Source organism: Camelus dromedarius, chromosome X, assembly GCF_036321535.1.
Source record: "Camelus dromedarius isolate mCamDro1 chromosome X, mCamDro1.pat, whole genome shotgun sequence".
Taxonomy (NCBI): Eukaryota; Metazoa; Chordata; class Mammalia; order Artiodactyla; family Camelidae; genus Camelus; species Camelus dromedarius.
The window spans coordinates 10938333-10962129 of NC_087472.1; the positions used below are offsets into that span (position 1 = coordinate 10938333).

General features: G+C 42.8%; 1 non-coding gene across 1 annotated transcript; it reads right to left on the minus strand.

The window, feature by feature from the left end:
- Nucleotides 1-6304: 6304 nt before the first annotated feature.
- Nucleotides 6305-6377, minus strand: TRNAA-CGC (transfer RNA alanine (anticodon CGC)). The gene has a single exon. It is a non-coding gene; the product is annotated as a tRNA-Ala (tRNA).
- Nucleotides 6378-23797: the final 17420 nt, after the last annotated feature.

Consider the following 23797-nt stretch of genomic DNA (forward strand, 5'->3'; position numbering starts at 1 on the left):
TAGACTCACAGACATAGAAAACAAACTTACAGTTACCAAAGGGGAAAAGAAGTGGGGAGGGATAAATTAGGAGCTTGAGATTAACAGATACAATCTACTATATGTAAAATAGATTAACAATAAGGACCTACTGTATAGCACAGGGAATTATTGTCAATATCTTGTAATAACCTATAATGGAAAAGAATCTGAAAAAGAATATATATATGTATGTATAACTGAATCTCTTTGCTGTACACCTGAAATAATGCAACACTGTAAATCAACTGTACAGTTTTTTGGGGGGGAAGTTATAGCTTAGTGGTAGAGTGCATGCTTAGCATGCACAAGGTCCTGGGTTCAATCCCCAGTACCTCCACTAAAAAATAAAATAAATTTAAAAATACATAAACCTAATTATCTTTCCCTCCAAAAAAACCTCAAAAAAACCCCTATACTTCAGTTTTTAAAAAATAGAGTTAGACTCCTTATTAAATGTTGTGACCCAATAAATGAGATTACGCACATAAAATACTGAATGAACAGTGGCTGTTATTATTCAGATCAGATATATTGATAGAGTCATTGGCCTGCTCTATTGCAAAAGTGTGACATCCATATATTGGGGGGTTTCGTGGTGCAGTGGAAAGTGTACCTAACAGCCCATTGGGCAGCCTCAGGTCTGCCCTTCATTAGCCCTTGGGAACTTAGCTTAATCAGTTCCGGTTCCGGGCCTCTGGTGTGAAGTGAAGGGGCAGGACTAGATGTTCTCTAAGGCTCCCCGCGGGCCTAACAGTGTCCAACTGCCACGGTGGTTGGCCCACTCATTAAGTGGTATTGCTACAGAATGAAGAATCATTTGTTTTCTTTTTCAGCCCACTTTCTACCATGTTCCAGATGTTGTTACGCCCTATGTTATTAGTGCCTTTAAGACAGCTTTAAACCAGCAGAGTAAAGAAGTAAATCAAAAATAGAGAGTGGAAAGACTTACCCCAGCTTAAGTCCCAATTGACCAACTATTGTTTCACACCTTTCCTGCAGTCGGAAAAAATTGCTACATGTCACTGTTGTCTGAAAGAACCCAATGTCACCATTTTTACAAAGCACCCTTATCTTTATTGTAAAGATATGTCCACTTTATTGTAAAGATATGTAAAAAAATAATACATTTAGAATGGAAAGGGATGGGAGAGGTGGGAAAAGAAAAGTCCTAGAGCAATAGAAAAATTTAAAAAGTTATTCCCAGAAATTAGGAGATCATATGTCACCCACATAAATGACAACTTCCATCCAAAGAATGTTCCCACTGGCGGGCAAACTAGCACTACTATGTCTGGAGGGCGTACCGGTTTGCAGGACAAGACACAGAACTAAGCAAGTCTTTGATGGACATTTCCCAAGGACAAGTGCAGGTGAAAGACAATTTCCCAGGGGATTGGAACTGGTTCACTGGAAGTGATTCCTGATGTCTAAACTCTCAGATGTCCCTCAATTCATCCACGCATAAGAACATTCTTGTGGACAGTGAGTTTCAATCTACTATTGATCACTTTCTTCAAGCTTGTCAGCACTTTAACTGCAGTTCATTTGTGGAGGATGGAAGGGTCTCGACTATGAAAAAGCACAACAAGCTAGGAGGTAAGCCACCTCCCAAGAGGGCGTCGTACAGGGCTGTGCTTGCTAAAAAAATGATGACCTGGTCAACCTTAGTCAGGACCCACTCTGTCTTCTTTGGATCTGGGAATGTCACAGGATATGTCTCTATGTCCTTTGGGGTAGAAGATGTACACTGTACAAGTTTTCCAAAGTTTCTACTGAATCTCACATTAGATGTGGACATCTATATCTCTACATATCTATATATCTATAAAGCTGTAGATGAATGCCCTAGATGAGATGCTCTGCTATTTCCACACGTTGAAGAGTGTCATGTGTGTCATGGATCTCAGGGTCACATCCATGTGACATTTGAGTCTCCTCTTCAGCGTCCCAGCCAAGTGGATGGCCAGCTTGAGCACCTCCAGGGATGAACAAATCACTACCACGTGGGACAACCTGTCCTCTATTTGGAAAGCTCTCACCGTCCTATGCTGCATCTTCCATCCACCCCTCCTCGCTGGGCCTTACAGAATGCACTCCCCATGTGTCCTGGGGCAGCCCTGTGCTCTAAGGTGGTTCATCTCCAGGCCAATCACTCTTTTCTCTCAACCTTTTCTCATTTGGGTGGTTCTAAGTGCTCTTTAGCACTCTCAGAAAATTTCTCCATCCACCAGTGTAGCAGTCAGAACAGAACACACTGGTCCCCCGGGTGGGGTTTGACTAATGCAGAGCAGTTCAGAACTCACTCACTTCCTGACTCTAGAGAGCAAGTTTCTCTAGTCCCGAAGTCCATGGACAGGCTCGGTGCACTGTTAACGCACTTCCATTTCAGATGATTTAACTTAGCTACCCAGTCCCGCTTTCACTGTCAGGTCATGATTCCGTCATCCAGCATAGCCTTCCCAGCTGTTGTTCTGTGCAGGTAGCTTTGCCCAACTATTTACGTATATAGTAATATATTTTTACCATGTCAAATAGATATCAAAATATATAAACTTATCATATGTAGGGGATATATATTTATCATATGTAAGGGATATATATACAGACACACATATATACATACATATATATTACACTGGGATTGCCCCTTACAATTAAAGAATTAAAGAAAGCTAATTCTGGTCACTGGGTAAGTACCTATTTATATCTTTATTTCCCCCATTTGGACAATGGAGTGAAGGAGACACTGATTTCTAGTTAGGTTCACTTTCTAATCCTGTACATTTATCTAAGCTACCTCTGAACTTATGCCCATTTGATTCCTGGCTTGTCATTGGGACCTTATCCTTCTCATATCCACACCAAACTCTCTACCTGCACTGAAGTGAAGTGGCCACCACACTGGATTATTAAGCCCTTTGCCCCAGGACCCAGGATTTCAGCTTGAATGCTAACCCAGACGAATCATGTCAGGTCTACAGGGATGTGACTTGGACACTGAGGTCCGCACACTGCTGGGGCAGGCTCCTGAGAGAGCCTGGGGCTCCCTCTCCGAAAGGGTCTCTGGAGGCTCTCATGGAAGTCTTTTTCAGGGAAGGATTCTATGTTGCTGCAAATGGCGTTATGTTGTCAGTTTTTATGGCTGAGTAGTATTCCATTGTATAAATATACCACCACTTCTTTATCCAGTCATCTGTTGATGAACATTTAGGCTGTTTCCATGTCTTGGCTATTGTAAATAATGCTGTTATGAACTTTGGGGTACAGGTGTCATCCTGAAGTAGGGTTCCTTCTGGATATACGCCCAGGAGCAGGATTCCTGGGTCATACGGTAAGTCTATTCCTAGTCTTTTGAGGAATCTCCATACTGTTTTCCACAGTGGCTGCACCAAACTGCATTCCCACCAGCAGTGAAGGAGGGTTCCCTTTTCTCCACAGCCTGTCCAGCATTTGTCATTTGTGGATTTTTGAGTGACAGCCATTCTGACTGGTGTGAGGTGATACCTCATTGTAGTTTTGATTTGCATTTCTCTGATAATTAGTGATATTGAGCATTTTTTCAAGTGCCTATTGGTCATTTGTATGCCTTCCTTGGAGAATTGCTTGTTTAGGTCTTCTGCCCATTTTTGGATTGGGTTGTTTATTTTTTTCTTATTGAGTTGTATGAGCTACTTTTATGTTCTGGAGATCAAGCCTTTGTCGGTTTCATTTGCAAAAATTTTCTCCCATTCTGTAGGTTGTCTTTTTGTTTTACTTATGGTTTCCTTTGCTGTGCAGAAGCTTATAAGTTTCATTAGGTCCCATTTGTTTATTCTTGCTTTTATTTCTTCTAGGAGAACATTTTTGAGATGTATGTCAGATAATGTTTTGCCTATATTTTCCTCTAGGAGGTTTATTGTATCTTGTCTTATGTTTAAGTCTTTGATCCATTTTGAGTTGATTTTTGTGTATGGTGTAAGGGAGTGTTCTAGCTTCATTGTTTTACATGCTGCTGTCCAGTTTTCCCAACACCATTTGCTGAAGAGACTGTCTTTATTCCATTGTATATTCTTGCCTCCTTTGTCGAAGATTAGTTGACCAAAAGTTTGTGCGTTCATTTCTGGGCTCTCTATTCTGTTCCATTGGTCCATATGTCTGTTTTTGTACCAATACCATGCTGTCTTGATGACTGTAGCTCTATAGTATTGTCTGAAGTCTGGGAGAGTTATTCCTCCAGCCTCTTTCTTTCTCTTCAGTAATGCTTTGGCAATTCTAGGTCTTTGATGGTTCCATATAAATTTTCTTATGATTTGTTCTAGTTCTGTGAAATATGTCCTGGGTAATTTGATAGGGATTGCATTAAATCTGTAGATTGCCTTGGGCAGTGTGACCATTTTAACAATATTGATTCTTCCAATCCAAGAGCATGGGATATCTTTCCATTTTTTAAAGTCTTCTTTAATTTCCTTCATCAATTGTTTATAGTTTTCTGTGTATAATTCTTTCACCTCCTTGGTTAGATTTATTCCTAGGTATTTTATTACTTTGGGTGCTATTTTAAAGGGGATTGTTTCTTTACTTTCTTTTTCTGTTGATTCATCATTACTGTAAAGAAATGCAACTGATTTTTGAACGTTAATCTTGTAACCTGCTACCTTGCTGAATTCTTCGATCAGCTCTAGTAGTTTTTGTGTGGACCTTTTAGGGTTTTCTATATATAGTAACATGTCGTCGGCATATAGTGACACTTTTATCTCTTCTTTTCCAATTTGGATCCCTTTTATTTCTCTCTCTTGCCTGATTGCTGTGGCTAGGACTTCCAAGGCTATGTTGAATAGGAGTGGTGATAGTGGGCATCCTTGTCTTGTCCCAGATTTTAGTGGGAAGCTTTTGAGTTTTTCACCGTTGAGTACTATGCTGGCTGTAGGTTTGTCATATATAGCTTTTATTATGTTGAGATATGTTCCCTCTATACCCACTTTGGTGAGACTTTTTATCATGAATCGGTGTTGAATTTTATCATGAAGGATTCTAAAAGGAAGGAAAGAATCAACTTCTTATCTAGTTAGACCTAGACCCTAGAGAGCTAACAGAAAATAAGAATGAGAACTCCACCAGCAGTGTTGCTTCTAAGCCACCCCTCCTCTATACCCCCAGCTACCTAGTTCAGAGCCACTTGCGATTTTAATAACTCAGGGCCAGACAACAGACATGGTTGTACGTCAGAGATAATTTTTAAGTTAGTCTTTTTTTTTTTTTTTTTTTGGTGGGGGGAAGGAGGTAATTAGGTTTATTTATTTATTCTGGAGGAGGTACTGGGGATTGAACCCAGGGTCTTGTGCATGCTAGGCATGCACCCTACCACTTGAGCTATACCCTCCCTCCCAGAGATAATTTTTAAAATCTGGAAAGTTCATGAAATCCCAGAATCTGATCTCCACAGGGACTGTTAAATGGCACAGTCTACGATATTTTTTGGTCCCAAATATTAGCAACACCCTTCAGGTTTGAGTAAATAGGGAAACTACTTGCTAAAACTGCTGCTTCTCAGCGACATCCTTTGAATGTACCAGTAGCTGCCAAATTCCAAGAGCCTCTACTCTTGTGATTCACCAACCATGTAATTGACCATGGAATTTATTCAGTCTTTTCTTTTACTTGTTTCTAAACATACAGGGAAGAACATTTTTTCAGTTGTGCAGAGATAAATTTAACAGCTTGGGTTATATACCCTGAGCGATAAAGCATTTTTATTTCCTGAAGTATATAAATAAAAAGACACACACACATATTCATAGAATTCTATGGAAGGGCCAGATATGTCATATTCTAGTCTAAATCCCACCTCTTACAAATGGGAAATGCAGGCCCAGTAAGGGGACGGGATTTCATCAAGGTCACCCCAGGAGTTGGTGGTGGAGCATGGACTAGGATTTAGGGTTTTTGACTGCCTTTGCCTCCACACAGAACTAAAAATTAATTTAAAAACTAATTTAAAAAGAAATTGATCATATACCCTTGTTGATGACTGAAGGGAACTCTGCTAGGGGATATTGATACTTCATCTAGCATAAGAAGCCCTACTTCTCTTGTTCCTTCCTTTCTTTTAGGAAAAACTAAACATTCTTTAGAATATGTTTTGAGATATATTCATTCACTCATGAAAATGAACTTCTAGAAACATTTTATTTTTTTAATTTAATTTTTTTAATGTTTGATGAGCCCTGCTCTGTTTTATTTATTTATTTATTTATTTTTTGGAGTGCGGGGGTTATTAGGTTTATTTATTTAATTATTTTTTTAATGGAGGTACTAAGGATTGAACCCAGGACCTCGTGCATGCGAAGCACGTGCTCTACCACTGAGCTATACCCTCCCCACCTAGAAAACATTTTAAGTGTTGTATTTTAAAATTCAAATATGTATGCATTGTGGGGGCTCAAAAAACACCACAATGCCTACAAATAGAAATATACTAACATACGTAACTCTGGTCATGAGTTCAAGTTCAAACGCTCACTCTGCCTATAAGTACGTGTGCATTTGGCAGGCAGTTCTAATCTTTGCTTCAAAACTGTGGTCACCATTTCCATACGTTTATATTATGATTACTACAATCCATGTAGCAATATATAATATGATCATGTGGAAATTAAAAGGCTTAAAACACTTGGCCCAGATTTTAGTCTAAGCAGAACTGAGAAGCTGGTGTTTAATTCTCCAGTTTTGTTTTCAACTGCTTTCTCTGCAGGCTTTTTCTCAAGGATGGCCCCAGAAATCTCATCCATATGTTGGCAGAAAGCAACACAAATGACTAGGAAAAGCTAAGCAGACAGCCAGAGGCCCTTCTTATTAGGAACTAAGGAAATGTTCGGTTAAGAAAGCACTTCTCTCTCATGTTGCTTAGTTTCTTAACAGCAGCTCCAGAGTACACTTGAACTCTGTCTCCATCACTGCTTATTTTCTAATTGGACTTTTGTTGTTATTGTTACTACTATTATCATTTTACTGTTGCGTTTTGAGAGTTCTTTATATATTCTAGATAGTAGTCCCTTGTCAGATATGTGGTTTGTACATATTTTCTCCCAGTCTGTAACCTATGTTTTCATCTTCTTAACTGGGTCTCTCCCAAAGTCGAACTTTCTGGTTTTGATGAGGTTTGATTTATGAATTTTTCCTTTTACAGATTGCGCTTTTGGTATGGAGTCTAAAAATTTTTCATCAAGCCCAAATTCCAAAGATTTTCTACTGTGCTCTTTTTCTAAAAATTTTATAGTCTTAAGTTTTACAATTAAGTTCATGGTTCATTTGAGTTTATGTCTGTACAAGGTGGGAGGGTTAGGTAGATGTTAATTTTTCTTTTTTTCGTCAATGGATGTCCAATTACTATAACATTACTTGTTGAAAATGGTGTTGAATTGCTTTTGTACCTTTGTCAACAATCACATGAGTCCATTTCTGGATTCTATACTCTGCTCCACTGATCAGTGTATCCATGCCCCTGTGAACGCCACACTCTCATGATCACTGTAGCATTTTTTTTTAAGTTGAAGTATAGTTGATTTACAATACTGTGTTAGTTTCAGGTGTACAGCACAGTGATTCATTATTTTTGCAAATTATATTCTATTATAGGCTACTATAAGATAATAATTTGTTCCTCCCCACTTCCCTCTTCCCTTTGGTGACCTCAAGTTTGTCTTCTATATCTGTGAGTCTATTTCTGTTTTGTATATAGATTCACTTCTATTATTTTTTAGATGCCACATATGTGGTATCATACAGTATTAGTCTTTCTCCGTGTGACTTATTTCATTTGGCAGAATGCCCTCCAAGTCCATCCATGTTGTTGCAAATGGCAACATTTCATTGTTTTTTATGGCTAAGTAGTATTCCATTGTGTATATATACCGTATCTTCTTTATCCATTCATCTATTGGTGAGTACTTGGGTTGCTTCCATGTCTTTGCTATTGTAAATAGTGCTGATATGAACATTGGGATGCATATATCTTTGAATTAGTGTTTTTATTTTTTCCAGATATATGCCCAGGAGTGGGACTGTTGATGATCACTGTAACTTTACAGTGAGCCTTAATATCAGGTACAGTGACTCTTCCTATGTTATTCTTCTTTTTCAAAGATATCTTAGCTATTCTAGGGCCTCTGCCTTTTCAGATAAATTTTACAATGTTTATCTATGTCTGCAAATGAAAACAAAACTAGTTTTTACTCGGTTTAATTCTGGTATTAAAATTCTCTGTAGACACTGCTCCCTATTCCTACTGGCACTTGGGGTAAGCCACTCTCACTGTCCTGCCCTCAGGAGGCCACTGTTCCACCCCAAGCTTCTTAATAAGAAGGTGCTCTAATTAGCATTGGGTTTGTGGCCTCCAAACACCATTATTTTCGTGTGTAGGGGTGCTGTCAGTGACTTTCTGTAGGATACACTTTTTGGTCCCTCTGGGGACCCTTGGTTGCTTACAGCACTGAGTGGGGTACAACAGACACCGCCACGGGGTAGGCGGACTGGAGGCAATTTTGTTGTCTTCTGGGGAGGAATGTCATTGTCAAATTGTCATTCCACACACATCACACCTCAACCCATCTGGACCCTCCCCCCAACACACACACATGCAGAAACACTAAGTCCTTTTGCCTATTTGCCCGTGGGATGAAGTATTGAGGAAATTTGTCTTCCATGCCCAGCCCTCACCTGGACCTTAACCTCTGGCTAAAATCTGGCTGTGGACCTGCTGAGCCAGTCCCCAGCCCTGCATGACTCCGAGTCCCTCCTTTCTCACACAGCTTCCTCTTCCTTTCGTTCCCTCCCTCCCAGCCATCAGAGCGCTCATCTCTTTGCCAACTTTGTTGATTCTATTTGAGTCGTCACTATTGCTGCACCCTGCAGAGGTAAGATTCGGTCTTCACCAGGCTGACCAAGTCCCCCCAGCCTCCTCTGGAGAGGCCACAGATAGTTCTGGGTCTCTGGGCCTCACTGTGCACAGGGAATTACTCGGATTGGTGCAGCGCTCTAGGATCTCTCAGTTCTGATTCTGTTTCTTATTCAACGAGTAGTAGCAAATGAATACTGCTGGCTTTGTTTCTCTCTTGTGCTTTCTTGAACGGGTGATAGAGGTTTCAGAGGGGCTCTTGGAAGAACAACAGGTGAGCACAGAATGCACTAGTTTGGGGGAAAAGGATGGAGACTGGATGGGAAGGGGCCTTCAAGTGGAGTGCAGGCTGAGGAGGGGGTCTGTGCCCGGCACAGACAAGGGAGGCATCTTAGATGGGGGATCCACGAAGAAGAGGAGGAGCATGGGTAGGGTCACCTGACCTTGGCACTGTTTCTGCACTTGGATGACAGGGGGTCACTCTCTTCTTTCTTTCTTGAGTGTTTGTGGTTGCTTGGTCTGTGCCATGTTAAAGCCTCCCCGTGGTCTACCCTGGCCCTCCTACCCTCCCGATACATACCCTCCAGAGGGCGATGAGGAGCCACGCCCTTCAGCTTTGGTCATCAAGGCACTGCTCCAGCCAGTGGTAGCCCAAGGGTGGCTTAGACATCTCAAAGCCCTGCTCCAGACAACTCCATAGGAAGAAGAGATGGAAGGGGCATCCTGGAGAGGCCAAGATACTGTGCTTGGAAAAAGGGGTTTTCTGTAACATCTCAAAGAGCCTTCCCAAACTGGCCTGCCACTCCTCTCCCCACATGCAATTCTGTTGACCCACAGGAGAGAGAGAGCGTGTCTCCTCCAAGTCATTCGATAGTCACCCTATTCATTCTGTTCGCTCCCACCCTTCTCATTATCTCAATGTTGGGTGTCTTTCCTAAAATCCCTCAGGGTAATGTGGCCATATTTAAGTCTCTGTGGAGACGCGAATCACCCCACTTGCCCTTAACACATTTCTCGTATGTGCTTGTTTTTATATGACCTTCAAGCTAAGCATGGTCTTTGCATTTTTTAAATGGTCAAAAGAAATAAAAAGAAAGCTATTTCATGACACATGGCAGGACTTTAGCATCCATAAATAAAATTTTACTGGAACACATATTCGCTTCATTCAAGTATTGTCTATGGCTGCTTCTGTGCTGAAACGGCAGAGTTGAGTAGTTGGAACAGAGACTGTAAACCATAAAATATTTACTATCTGGTCCTTTAAGAAAAGATTTGCCAACTCCTTCTCTAGTCTGTTCTATTGACATATTTGTCTTTCTACTCAGTTTAAGATTATTGTGGTTTTTTTTTTCTAATTTCTCAAGGTAGAAGCCAAGGTCTGAAAATTAAGACTTTTCTTCTTTTCTAATATAGGCATTTAGTGATATAAGTCTTCCCCATGACTACTTCTTTAGCAGCTTCCCACAAATTTTGGTTATGTTGTGTTTTCATTTGTAGCCAATTCACATTACTTCCTAATTTCACTTTTGAGTTTTCTTTAACCCATGGTTCATTAAAAATATTATTTAGTGTTTAAGTATTTAGGGAATTTCAGGAGATCTTTCTATCATTGATTTGTAATTTCTCTGTGGTCACAGAACAGACTTGGTATGACTTGAATCTTTCTAAGTGTACTGAGATTTGCTTTATGGCCCAGAATATGGTCTACCTTGGTTCATGTGTCACGTGTACTTGAAAAAACTGTGCAGTCAATTGTTGTTGGTTGAAGTATTCTATAAAGATCGTTAGGTCAAGCTCATTAGTAGAAATGTTCAAATGCAGTTTTTCTATCAAGATTGAAATCCATATTGAAATCCCATTCTTCAAGCTGAGGCACAAATATTACACATTTGAGAACTGTACAGACTTAAGTTCAAATCATGGTTCTACCACTCATTGTTTGTGTGCCCTTACATTAGTCACTTCACTTATCTGGGCTCCAGTTTCCTCATCTGTAAAATAGGCTTAAGCACAGTACTTACTGCACAACTTTACCGTGGGATTGTGTGAGAAGGTATCAGAGAGCTAGAGACGTTTCATATGAAGTTTCAAGGGATAGGAATTGCTTCCCACATATCTTCTTATTATTTGGAAAGTTAGTAGGGTCGTAAAAGTCTTTGTCAGTTTTCAATTTATTCTGCCCACCTGTATTTAAGATTGCTATTTAGCCGGCAGCCATGTAGTCACCCACAATTTAACCAAGAGGGATGTAGATTGGGTGTTAAGCGTCTGTAGAGCAATAGTTAAATATAATATAAATAGATTTCAAACAAAGAATACTTGGCTGTTAATAGCCCTCCTCCCTCTCTAGCTCCACCCAAAGAAAGACTCAGAAATAATGGGTTTAATAAAAAGAAAGGCAGGCATCACAAAGAACTAGATGATTGTGGTGTTTTGCTATTGTTTACTTTTCAGTCTGGCTATTACAGAGATATCCTGGCAACAAGTTATCCGTTGCAACTTAGGTCAGAGTGCATTCGAATGAAAAAAAACCAACAAACAAGCAGAGACCATTCAAGTGGGCTTTCAAAAACCAGACTAATGAGAAATTGCAGATAAAAGATAGTCTCTCTCTCTCTCTGCTGAAAAATAGCCTCTCAAGCAGATCATCATTTTCTGGCATCCAGGGAAGGTCTGTTCAATGCAGCAGAGTGAGGATGCCTTTGAGCATGGACTTTAAAATCAGAAATAAATGGAACTGAATTCCATCCTTTGCAGTTCACGATCGATGTGATCTGACTTAGGCAGGTCTCATACTTAAAAAATGGAGCTAGTGATACCCGGCTCCCTGTGTTGGGGCGGGGGTTGCATGAACTGATACTGTTTGGAGCCCAGCTCTCTGCCTAACCTGGGGAGAGCAAATGCTTGTCTCATCTTTAGAGAGGAGTTCCTTTAGCTTTCTAATCCTGCTTTTCATTGACGTCTGTTCCTGCGTAATGGTCTCGCTTGGGTTTTTAGGCTTTCTGCTCCTATGCAACATAATCTTTTCAACTTTTTTGTTGTTTCTATAAATATGTCCTCCAGAGAAAAATCTGGACTCATGGATTACCAAATCATCTGGGCCCACAATCCCAGCCTGAAATTCCCATCTTTGGTCAACTTCCTATCACACTGAACTATTCAAAACCTCACCACTCAAACGCAAGCCCCTGAACAGACCACCATGTCCCCCACTCTTGGCAGATGACTTTGCCTCCCCTCTGACAGGGAAAAGCCCACAGATTCCAGAACAGCTCTCTGCCCTCTTGTTTCCGTGCTCATCTTGTCCTCATCATTTCCCTCCCAGAAAAACTTGCTCTCCTTTTTCTAACCTGGCCTTTGGATCTTAACCGTCCTGACTCCTTAGGGGTTTCTTTCCATCAGTCCTCTCACCCTTTCTGTAGCTGAGATTGTACATGAGATTTCATGTGTGCTACTGGGGCCTTCCAATAATCTTGGAAACATGATCACCATACTACCAACACCAAATCTTGCTCTCTCAACCCAACATCCACTAGAGCTACTGAGGGCATAGCTGTTCCTCCTTTTACAAATGACCTTCTTGAAAGAGTCGTCTACACTCACTGTCTCTACTTCCTCACTTCCCATGTTCCTTGATCCACTATCATATAAGTTACACTCTCACCAGTTTCACTGAATCTATTCTCAGTCAGGTAACCAATGAGTTTCTCACTGCACGCAGTATTAGCTAAGATGAAGATTCTGTTGCTGTAACAGAAATCTAAGAGAAGAGGGATGGAAGCTGATTTCTCTGTCTGGAGGTAGGTAGCCCAGGGCTGGTACAGCGACACTGCTCAATGAATTATCCAGGAACCCAGGTTCCTTCTACTATGATATTCTGCCACCCCTAGGATATTACCCCATCTGTACGGCCAAAGATGGCTCACCATGATGTCCAGCCAGTGGGGAGAGGAAAAAGGGAAGGGTGAGGAATGTATTTTCCATTTAAAGCAACAACCCAGATACTGCACACATCACTTCTGGTCACATTCCCATGGCCAAATCTAGTTTTATGGCCAAACATGACTCTGCAATGGGGGCTGGAAAAGCAGTCTTCATTCTGGGTGGCCGTGTGCTCTGCTTAATAGTGTTATTATGGAAGAAGGAGTGAATATGAGGTAACACCTAGCAGTCTGCCATGCTAATCACATCATCTTAAAAATCGTGCTAGCACATGAGAGCTCAGAGGCTGATTTCTAGAAGTGCCCTCCTAGTCTATAGTCAACCCAAACCCACTGTACCAGGTAGCAGAGCTGACTTACATTCCTAAACTTCGGCTGTGGATGTGGAGTTCTTTCTTAGGCTTGCATAAAGATATGGCAACACAAGGTAGGTAGCAGAGAACAGGGAAAGTTCCACATGAACAGGGGTCTGGCTTAGCTTGTTCATTGCTATATCTCTGGAACCTAGTAAAATGTCTAACACATAGTAAGTGCCCAACACATATTTTCTAAATGATTGGATGTGTATATGTGCATTTAGTTAAGCGAAGATGGCAATAGTTTACCATCTTGAAGACCTTGAGAAGACCCAGGAAGAAGCTTGAGTTTGCAGCACTAGAAGAAGTGAGAGTGATTTGAGGAATCTATACTGTCACTCCCCTCCTTAAGTTCTGTTAGTTTCCCCATTACTCCGCTGCAGAACTCAGTCTTATCCTAGACTACTCTGTAAAACATAGTTTTTGCCTAGAGGATCAGCTAGATAAATGGATGGGTAGGTAGCTAGGTCGGTGCAGAACCAAGGTGAAGTCATGCCTGTATGTTTCCCTGGTGAATTGTCCCTTCTGGAAAAACCTTTCCTTGTATACATAATGTCTTTCCATTTTTCTTTTTTTTTGGGGGGGGTAATTAGGTTTATTTATTTTTTTATTTTAATTTTTTTTCATGAAGGTACTGGGGATTGAACCCAGGACCTCGTGCATGCTAAGCATGTGCTCTACCACTGAGCTATACCCTCCCCACTGTCTTTCCATTTTTCTTGAATGACCTCTAGGTCAACGGCTTCCAAACCTGACTACACATGAGAATAACCAGAGACACTTCTTTAAATTATAGATTCTTAGGCTCCTACCAAGAGAGTCTGTTGTTTGGGACCCCCTGCTCTAACAGTCATGAAATTGGGTAATTTATGTAAAGGAGGAGCAACATTGGTTGATATAAATAAAAGAGGTCACTTACAAAGTCCAAATTAATAGTCAGACGTGAACGGAGGTGGATGTCTGGTTAGATCTGTCCTTTACAGAACTCCATGTTAATTTCTCAGTGCAAAAGTGGAAAAATGGCCTCAGCCAATGGAGAGGTGGGAGCTGGGGACTAAAGGGATCTAAGACTTAGATAGCTTGTCTGAGCCATCCACATTCTGGTTTGCCTGGCACTTGGCAGACGAGGCTGTCCTAGTTTGCTCTTGAGAGCTCAGGCCAAGAGTAAATGGGTATATTATTAAGTTATTCACACAGGTCAAAAAACACTGTCAATTATTCTAATTGCCCCAACCACATCTGAAAAGTCATTTTTCAGGTATTCCCCTCATGGACTCAGCCAAGATTCAGCAGTACCCGGGCCCCTCTGAATCGATAAAAGGGGGAGAGAAGGGGAGGAAGCAGCTGTCTCGTACTGTCTCACTGCTGGTGCTGAGGCCAAGGCATCTTGGCAGAGCCTGAGCCCCCAGTTCCCAGTGCCTCTTGTTCTTTTAAATTGGTCTTGCATCCCCATTTGTTTTCATTTTTGTAATTCAGAAGAGTAGCATTTGCAGGCTGAATAATGAATACACTCTTCTTTCTGGGGCCTGGATGGAGACTGTGACCTCAGTAGGCCCTCCTTCTTTTTGTAGGTAGTGGCGCTTCCAGGCAGTAGGTTACGGTTCTCCCAGAGGGGGCATACCTACAAGTGCCAAGTGAGACTGGCCAAAAGCTGGAGCAGAGAAGCAGACACAGCTCTATGAGTTCAACCAGTTCAAATCTGATCCTTCCTAGTGGATTCTTAGAACGGTGTCCTTCCAGCACAGAGCTTTCCAACACAGGCTGAGGCCAACAGCTACAATTTGAAGAGTGATGGGCAGACCCTTTCTCCAGGCGAGAGTGGCAGTACCCTACCTTAACCGGGGTATTACATATCCCCTCTATGCAAGGAGTCCTGCATCATTCTCTTGGCAAACATTGTTAGGCCAGACTGCAAAATTTACCCAACATTTCAGAGTTGTGCAAAAAATCTCTTGGAAAGAATTATAATGGCACCACAGGGGCAGCAGCGCCTGATAGGTTAGTCCCCGCCAATTCCCTGAGTAAAATCCTACTGTAACCAGATCATTTGGGCTGGGTTCCAAAGCACTCATTCCCTGTCACTGTGTGCCCTCAGTTTAGAAGCTACAAAACTAAATACTAATTTCTCCAGCCTTCCTTGAAGTTAGGGTGGCTATATGACACAATTCTAGCCAATGAGTAATAGGCTTCAATCTGCTGGGAGATCCTGGGGAAATATTTGTTTTCCTGAGAGCAGACAATCTCTTTTCTCCGTCTAACTTCCCGAGACATGGACATGGTGCCTGGAGCCATGTGGCCATCTTGACACTATGAGGCAATCAGCATGAAGGTGAAGGCCAACACAATCAGGATGATGAACATAAAGATAGAGCCTGAGCTCCAAGAGCACTGTTGAGCTTCTCAACCAAAGCCAGCAACTGCCTGCCTTTAGATTTCTTGTTATATTTGAGAAAAATACATTATTAGTAGATTTTCTGCTACTTACAGTCAATGCATTCCTAACCAGTAATCCTTACATGGTTCCCTGTGCCCTCAGGAAAAATCTACACTGCTTAACATGATAAATAAAGCCCCATATAATCTAGCCCCTGCCTATGTCCCACGCCCTGTCTATCCCACGTTTGCCCTTGCACTGTAGGACCTGGTAACACAGAGCTACTTCTGCTGCCCTAAGCACGCCCGGCTGCCTCATGCCTCCTAGTTTTACACTGATAAAGGACATAAGCAAGAACTGTCTTCCTCATCTGTGGATCCCTAAGGAGTAGCATAGCAACGTATAATAAAGAACTGCACCAACATGCTATTACCTGACCCTCTTTTGATAACAAAATAATTACTTAATGGCACTTGTACATTTTATGCATCATTTATTTAATATTTCAGCATCTCTTCATGTATGCAAAGAGGTGTGCCAGGCTGATGTCCTGACATTGAAAGATCTCTATAGCATGTTAAGTTAATAAAATAAATCTCAGAAGAATGAACCTAGTATGAGCCATCGAGTAAAAAACAAAACCCAAAGAAACTGTGTTTATTCATGTGTGTATCTGTATTTTATATATATATATTATATATATTATAATATAGCACTTTATATATACTCTAGTATATATATAGTACAAGCAGAAAATGAGCCTTGAAAATACAGACTATAGACATCAAAATGTTAATAGCGATATTTCTCAGGATGGCCAAGGCCAGGGGAATTATACTTTTTACTCTATAAAAGTCGTTATGGTTTGAATTCTTACAGCATGAATGTATTCATATGTAACTTGCGAAGTTAAAAACATAAAACTTAAAAGGCAGGAAGAGGCAGAATACAGAATATGAGTGATGGAATCTAACAGATTTAGACTCAAGTCCCGACTCTGCCACCAACTAGCTGTGTGGCCTTGAGTGATACACTACCTGTATGAGGACAGGTGCTAACTGTAGCTGTGGGGGTGGATGAGAGCATGTAGGGAGAGGGGATGAAGTGAGAAAGAGGAGCAAGGTAGTGCCTGCCTCCGAGGATTATTGTGAGGATGCAATGATGAAAGTCAAGAATTTAGCATGGTGCCCGGCACCAGGTAGGTGGTCAAAGCCCGTTAGCTCTTATTAGTGTTGTCATCACAGACCCATGGACTTGAAGAGCAGCAGACTGAGTGGACGGCACGATGTGACCTCTCCGACTCTCACCCGTGAGCTCCCTACCTTGTTTAGTGGGAGTTAAACGAGCCCCATTGGGGACAGAATCCAGGTTCTGCTACTCGCTCTGCTGCATGACCCCATCAAGTCCCCAAGTTCTGTGAGCCTCAGATTCCTCACCTTGAGATGAGCATGGATGCAACACTTTCCTCACAGGACTGAGAGAATGTGCTCAGCACCAAGTCAATTCTCAGCCCCCAGTGCCTTGCCCAGTGTCACCAGCACACATTAAGGGCTCAACAGGTCATCACTGGGCTTGCAGTCAGAAGATACTTACAAACTCTTTGATTTTGCCCAAACCACATATTCTCTGAGGGACATCATATCTAAGGATTGTTTTGAGAATTAAATGACATTGTGCATTTTTAAAAAAGATTATTTCTTTATACCATGCATCATTCCAAAAAAGATTTGTGGTGGCTCACAGAGATACAGCAACTTCAGCAGGAAAAGAAATAAATGAGAAAGCCAAGGCAGAGAGTTTAATGCCAAGTCATCTGCCAGTGGCCTGAGACAAGCCCCTTTCAAATCTACACCCACTACAGCTCAACCTTCAAGGGAGACTCCCAACTCAAAGGGCCGGTTGGGAAGAGTAGCCCTTGTGTGGGTCTTAAACTTTGAGGGTTATGCTGCATCTTAGAACTTTGGAGCACCCAGAATTGTCCCGGTGTCTTCGAGGCAATGATTCAAGAAGGTCTGATCAAACTTTATTGAGCACCTCCCATGCGCTAGTCACTAAAGTGAAGAGAGGCAATACAAAGATTGCCAGCAGTCACTGACCTCTGGTAGCTCACAATTCAGGGTGAAGATTACAGGGTCATGTTGCAAAAACAGCTGTAATTTTTTGAGGGTTCACTATGTCTCAAGCACTATACATATATTGTCTCATATCATCCTAAAAGTAACTCTAGTAAGTGGACACTATTGTTATTTCTAGTACACAGATGAAGAAACTGAAGGCTCCAAGGGTTCTTAGATTTATGTAAGGTCACACGGGTGCTACATGTTTCTAAGTCTGGTCTCCTAACTCTCATAAAGTGTCCTGGGCATAAAGGGGAGGGAGAGGTTGATTCTTTCTGGTAGCATGGAGGTAGAGATGGTGGATCTGCCCCAGGGGTCAAGTTTATTGGAGGAGGGGTTTGACCCTAACTGGTTGACTGGACTCTGCCAAAGGCAGACGTGGGGAAGAGCACTCTGGGTGATAGGACTACACCTGGAAAGGCAGAGAGGCAGGAAAATACAGGGCATGTTTAACAAAGTGGGTAGAGAGCAGGATGGGGGCTAGAGGAAGGGGCTAGTTCATGGCAATGAGACTGGAAAGGGAGACTGGGGCCAGAGGTGGGAGAGGGTGTCAGTAGGACCTTGGATGCCCCAAGTTAAGAAGATTAACTCTAAGTGCCCTAGGCTTCAAAGAGGACGCTCACTTGGCTCACTGCCTTGCACTGACTCTACCCCTCCTGGCATCTAGATAGGTCCATGGTGCCAGGGCCAAGGGGATTTTTGCTGGGCACCTATTCCAAGGCCTTTGCCCTGGGCAAACTTCTTGACCTCCTGCAGGAACCAGATTGTGCCTCCAGTGGGAAGGAGAGCTGCTTACATCTCTGCATCCGGAGGCCCAGCACACTTGCAGCTTCAGTACTCTGTTAGGGAAGGAAGGAACGATGTGGGAGATGCTCACGCTCACCCTGATAACCTCTTTGTCATGATTCAAAACATTTCATACCACAAAAGGGGAACGCGGCCATCCTTCCGCCTCTGCACCCTTTGTGTTTTGTGATTAACAACATCCACGACAATAACAGCCACTTCAACTAGATGAGCAGTTCCAGGTATCTGGGGCTGGAGAGCTGCAATTTGGGGTGTGTGGGGGGGCACAGCACTCATCCCAGTAGGCTCTGGGGGCCAGGTACACACAAGGCGGTATGAAACACTGGGACTCTTCATTATCACTCCCCTGCCACCACTGCTCAGCTGGCTCATGTTGGACATCTTGGCCTTGCCACCTTCTTTATTCCCAGCTCTCTGCCAAGCAAGCAAGTGCTTCTTGTCGCACAGTGGCCGTTCGAGTGGCAGTGGGCAGACAGGGACATGGCTTCCCTCCCACATTTGTTCCAGCAACACAAAGAGAATCGGTGATGACTCACTCCCTACCTTCCTTGACCCTCCTTCCTGATTTTCCACTGCCTAGGAACAAGGCCCAGGAACACGTGGCCGGCGTTAGAAGAGGTGCTGCTCCCCCCGTCCCCCGTCACCCTCCACCCTGGGGGGGGGGGCAGGGGCTGGGCGCTAAGTAGGACACAAGGCGAATGGGAGCCACCCAGCGCTCCCCGGCTATCAGCCGGCCATTTGCTCCTCCAGTTCTCACAGGTGATTTGCCAGGTCGAAAGCGTTCTCCCTACTTTAGAGGTGAGGAAACCCAGGTTCAGAAAGTGTAGGGGCCTCAGATCATAAGGAGCGAGTTAGCACCTGAACTTTCCGCGTTAGCAGGCTGTAGAACGTGCTCCTACAGCGCCCGCCCTGCCGGCCAAAGGCGCAGGCTCCCGCGTGACCGTCTGCGCCCGCTCCGGGGTACGGTGCCCACACGGATGAGGAAGCTGGCGGCCACAGCTCTCTTGTCCCCCTGCTCTAAGCAGGGAGAACAGGCTACAGAGGACCAGGAACTCCTCTCGGCTCCGGCTCCGCTCTCACGGCTACTACCTTACTGTCCCTCCCCGCCGCCCTCCCCGGCCAGGATTCTCCCGCCTGGGCGCCACGGGACGTGGTGGCAAGGGCGTCATTATCTTCAAAGTGAAAATGGCTTTCTCCCTCTGATGATTCCAACAGTGCACCACATTGTAAAAACAAACAAGCAAAAAAAAAAAAAAAAAAGCCAAAAACTGACAGAAGTATAAAAGAAAAAAAATCACTCTTAAGCCCACCACCCACGACCACTGTCAACATTTTGGGTTATACTCCTGAAGACATTTTTCTAAACGTGAATACACGTTTGCAAAAATGGGATTATACCATTCGTAACATTTGTAGCTTGCCTTTAAAACACTGCATAATCCAGGTATCATCTCATTTATTCCTAACAACAGCCCTACGTCGGGGGTGTAATTATGCCCCTTCTTAACTCCAAGAAACTTGACGCCAGGAGCGGTCATGCCGTCACGCAGTAGAGCTTGGATTTGAGCTAAGATCTGTCTGCTCCTAAAACCCAGGCTTTCCTATCACATTTTCTCATTCAGTAAAAAGCGCTATGAACACACATTGTGTCACTGAAATGATTAAAACACTGGTGCCACAATCAACAGACAGACTCCCCCACTCATTTGTATTCTACGAATGGTGCCTGGGCACCTCCTGAGCGCCAGGCCCTATTACACACACCGGAGACGGAGCAGCAAACAAGACAGGGCCCTGACTCCCAGAGAGCCTGGAACCCGAGGGAGCTGGTAAGAAACGCGGAAGTAGATGCGCCATGTAGTATCAGAAGTGGTCAGTGCTGTAAAGTTATAATAAATGTAAGGGGACAGAGTGATGGGGGGGTGCTCTTTTGTTCCTTCAGGTAAGGAAGGCCTCTTTGAGAAGGTGATCTCGGAGCAGCGACCTGAATGGAGGGAGCAAGCTCCATCAATATCTGCGAGAAGACAATTCTGAGAAGATGGAACAGCCAATGCGGAGACCCTGAGGCAGGAGTGCAGCTGGCCTGTTTGAGGACCAGCCAGGAGAGCAGCGTGTCTGGAATGCAGCTTGCAAGGAGAAGAGCAGTAAGAGAAAGATGATGGTGGGGATGCGGGCGAAGAACTAGGTCATGCCAGGCCCTGCAGGCGACGGTCAGCCTTTTGATTTTGTTCCAAGTCTAGATCCGTGGAGGGTTTTGAGCAGAGGAGTGACATGACCTGAATTATCCTATGAGGAGGCCACTCTGGCTGCAGACTGGAGAGGGTAAGAAGGAGGAAAAACAGGGAGGCGGGTGATGAGGTGTGTGGGAAAATATGAGCCTAGATTTGACAAGCGCTGAGCTATGAAGACAAACTCGACATTGTTGCTGCCCCAAGAGTTCTGGGAACTTCAGGAGAGAATGCTTCCTTTTGCCTGGGGTCTGGGGTGAGGGAAGGGTTCACAAAGGAGGCTTGATTGGGGGAGAATCCTGAAGGCCCAACAGGAGGTGGGCAGGGAAGAAGAGAGGAGGTGGGCAGGGAAGAAGAGAGAAGGTGGGATGGGGGTGGATTCTGGCAGGGGGATGGGACAAGTGCGGGGGCAGAGGGACACACTCTCAGGCTACCCCTTCTGGTTTAGGCCCGATCTGCTTCAGTTGACTACAAACAAATCAAGGCAGCAAATATCGCTGGCTTTATTTTAGACTCCTGCCCAGGGACTTTCAATATGTTAGAACGTTTTAAATTGCAAACAACCAGCTAGTACCAGGGTTGGCAAACTTTTCCTGTACAGGGCTCCATAATAAATATTTGAGGCTTTCTGGGCCATATGGTCTCTTTTGCAACTAAACTCTGCCATTGTGGTGTGAAAGCAGTCCTGGGAACTATGTACTGAATGGGCATGGCTATGTTCCAATAAAACTTCAATTACAAAACCAGGCGGTGGGCCAGATTTGGCCCATGGGCTGTAGTCTGGCAACCCCTAAGCTAGTGTCCCCCAGCGCTGGGCTCTAGGCCCCAACCCCTACCCAACAGGTGCCCATGGAGGGGGCTGGTGGCCTGACCTACAGTCATTCATTCTGGGGAGCAGACAGTTATCAATCCCTTCTGGAGATTATGGATACCACTAAATCAGTTTTAAAGTAAAAGACGAAAATGGGGGCATTTTATGCTAAAGAGGATGTTAATGCTTGTAAGAGGAAACCAGGCTGAGGTGCTGGTCCTAAGAACCATGCCTGAAATAAAGTAACAATTATTATCAGGTAGATAAATCAGAAGATAAAAGGCATATACTTCTGCTGTTCTGTTTAATCTGGAATCCACATACAGCCCTGACAATGTCTTTCTGTCTCTCTGTCCCTATTTTAAAGTTTCAGTGTAATTTCAAATAAATTTCTTATTCTGCGCTGTTGAAATAGGATCACTGCAAATCTATCTATCTATCATTCATTTTCCAACTATTAAGGAACACAAAAGAAATATTTATAGTGCAATGTCGATTTCAGGGCACTAATCTGTGCAATTCTCAATACGATCATAACAAAACCCAATTCTGACCACAAAAAGGCGGGCTCTGCAAAAGCCCGATCTTGCTCTTGAAATGGGCCCTTAGCTTCCATACTGGGCCATGTATTGATTAGTTGCCACAGTTTATTTGTCATTTTCCTTTTAATTTCATCCTAGAGCATCACCCTTGGCTAAATGTCTTGAATGGCATCACTTGATCAGACATGCTGTCAGTTCCAACATTTCCAGGGACTTGATGCCCAGAACAACGGATTTGCCTTTTCTCACATTGGTCATGTTGATGACCAATGGCTTTGCACTGGAGACATTTTCTTCACAGTCTTTCCACAATGCCTCTCGGAGGAAAGGACAGTTATTTTTTAGGAAATCTGAAAAAATTCAGTTGGGGCAGAATGAGAACTTTCCACAAGGACAAATCTCCCAGCTGACAGCATCTGCATCATCACTGTCACTTACAGGTGCTCACTCTGTGCCAGGCACATCTTTTAATTCATTAAAGCCTCACAACAACACATCAGGTATTATCCTCGTTCCGCTGAGCCACGAAGAGGTTATGTGATTTGCCCGAGCTCTCACAGCTAGAAAGTAGTGGATGTAGGCTCCGAACCCAAGCACTCAGGTGCAAGTCCATGCACTTTGCTGCTAAACCAACCAACATTGCTTTTTGTTGAGTTTTAGAGAGGATAAATCTTAGTTTTGATTTATTAGCCAAACTTGTATTAAAAGTAATATTATTAAGTTCCTTGTTATGTGCTGAAGTTTTTCATGTAGTTAAACTCAGGCCAAAAGCAGCTTTCCTTTTTACCCTGAGGGAGATATATACCATCTCTGAAACACAAGCCCATTTCAAGGCATGGGAAACCTCCCTTAGATTTCTAGGTCTTGGCTTCAACTTTTCCTTCTACCTGACTATCTCCTTCCTTGGGCACAAGTTGATTAAGAATGTACCAGAAGTGTCCTGTTCAAGTGATTGGCGGACTTGATTGATTTCACTACATTTCTGAAAATTACATTGCTAGTATCTCTGGAAAGGATTATAGTTTTAAATGTGCAAAATTATTCCAAATCACTTTGGAATCCAATTATTATTTATGGTTCAGTGCGTCAAGGGGATCATGCAGGCTGGAACGTGACCATCTGTGAGATCACATTTTGTGTTTTCCAGTAACCATGAAAAGTCATGTAGCCGATGTGTTTTCTCCATTATTCTTTTTTTCATTTATTGAACATTTTATTTTGGAAAATTTCAAACAAAACTATAGAAAATAGTATAATTGAATCCTTATAATCACTCAGTATAATAACTCAAAAATTTTTCAATCTTGTTTTATCTTTATGTCCCCTTCACTTGTTTATTTGCTAGTGAGTATTTATTTATTATTGAAGTATAGTTGACACACAATATTATGTTACTTTCTCCTTTATTCTCCTTCTTAACATTTATTTATCTACTTTTAATTTATAAAAATTAAGATGATTAACATATAACATACTAGTTTCAGGTTTACAACACAATGATTCAATATTTGTATGTATCGTGAAATGATTACCACAATAGGTCTAGTTAACATCCATCACCACACATGGTTTTTCTTGTGATGAGAACTTTTAAGGTGTACTCTCCTAGCAACCTTCAAATACACGATACAGTATTATTAACTATAGTCACTTCCTGTACATTACATCCCCCTGACTTTTTAATTTTATAACCGGAAATTTGTACCTTTTGCCACCTTTACCCAT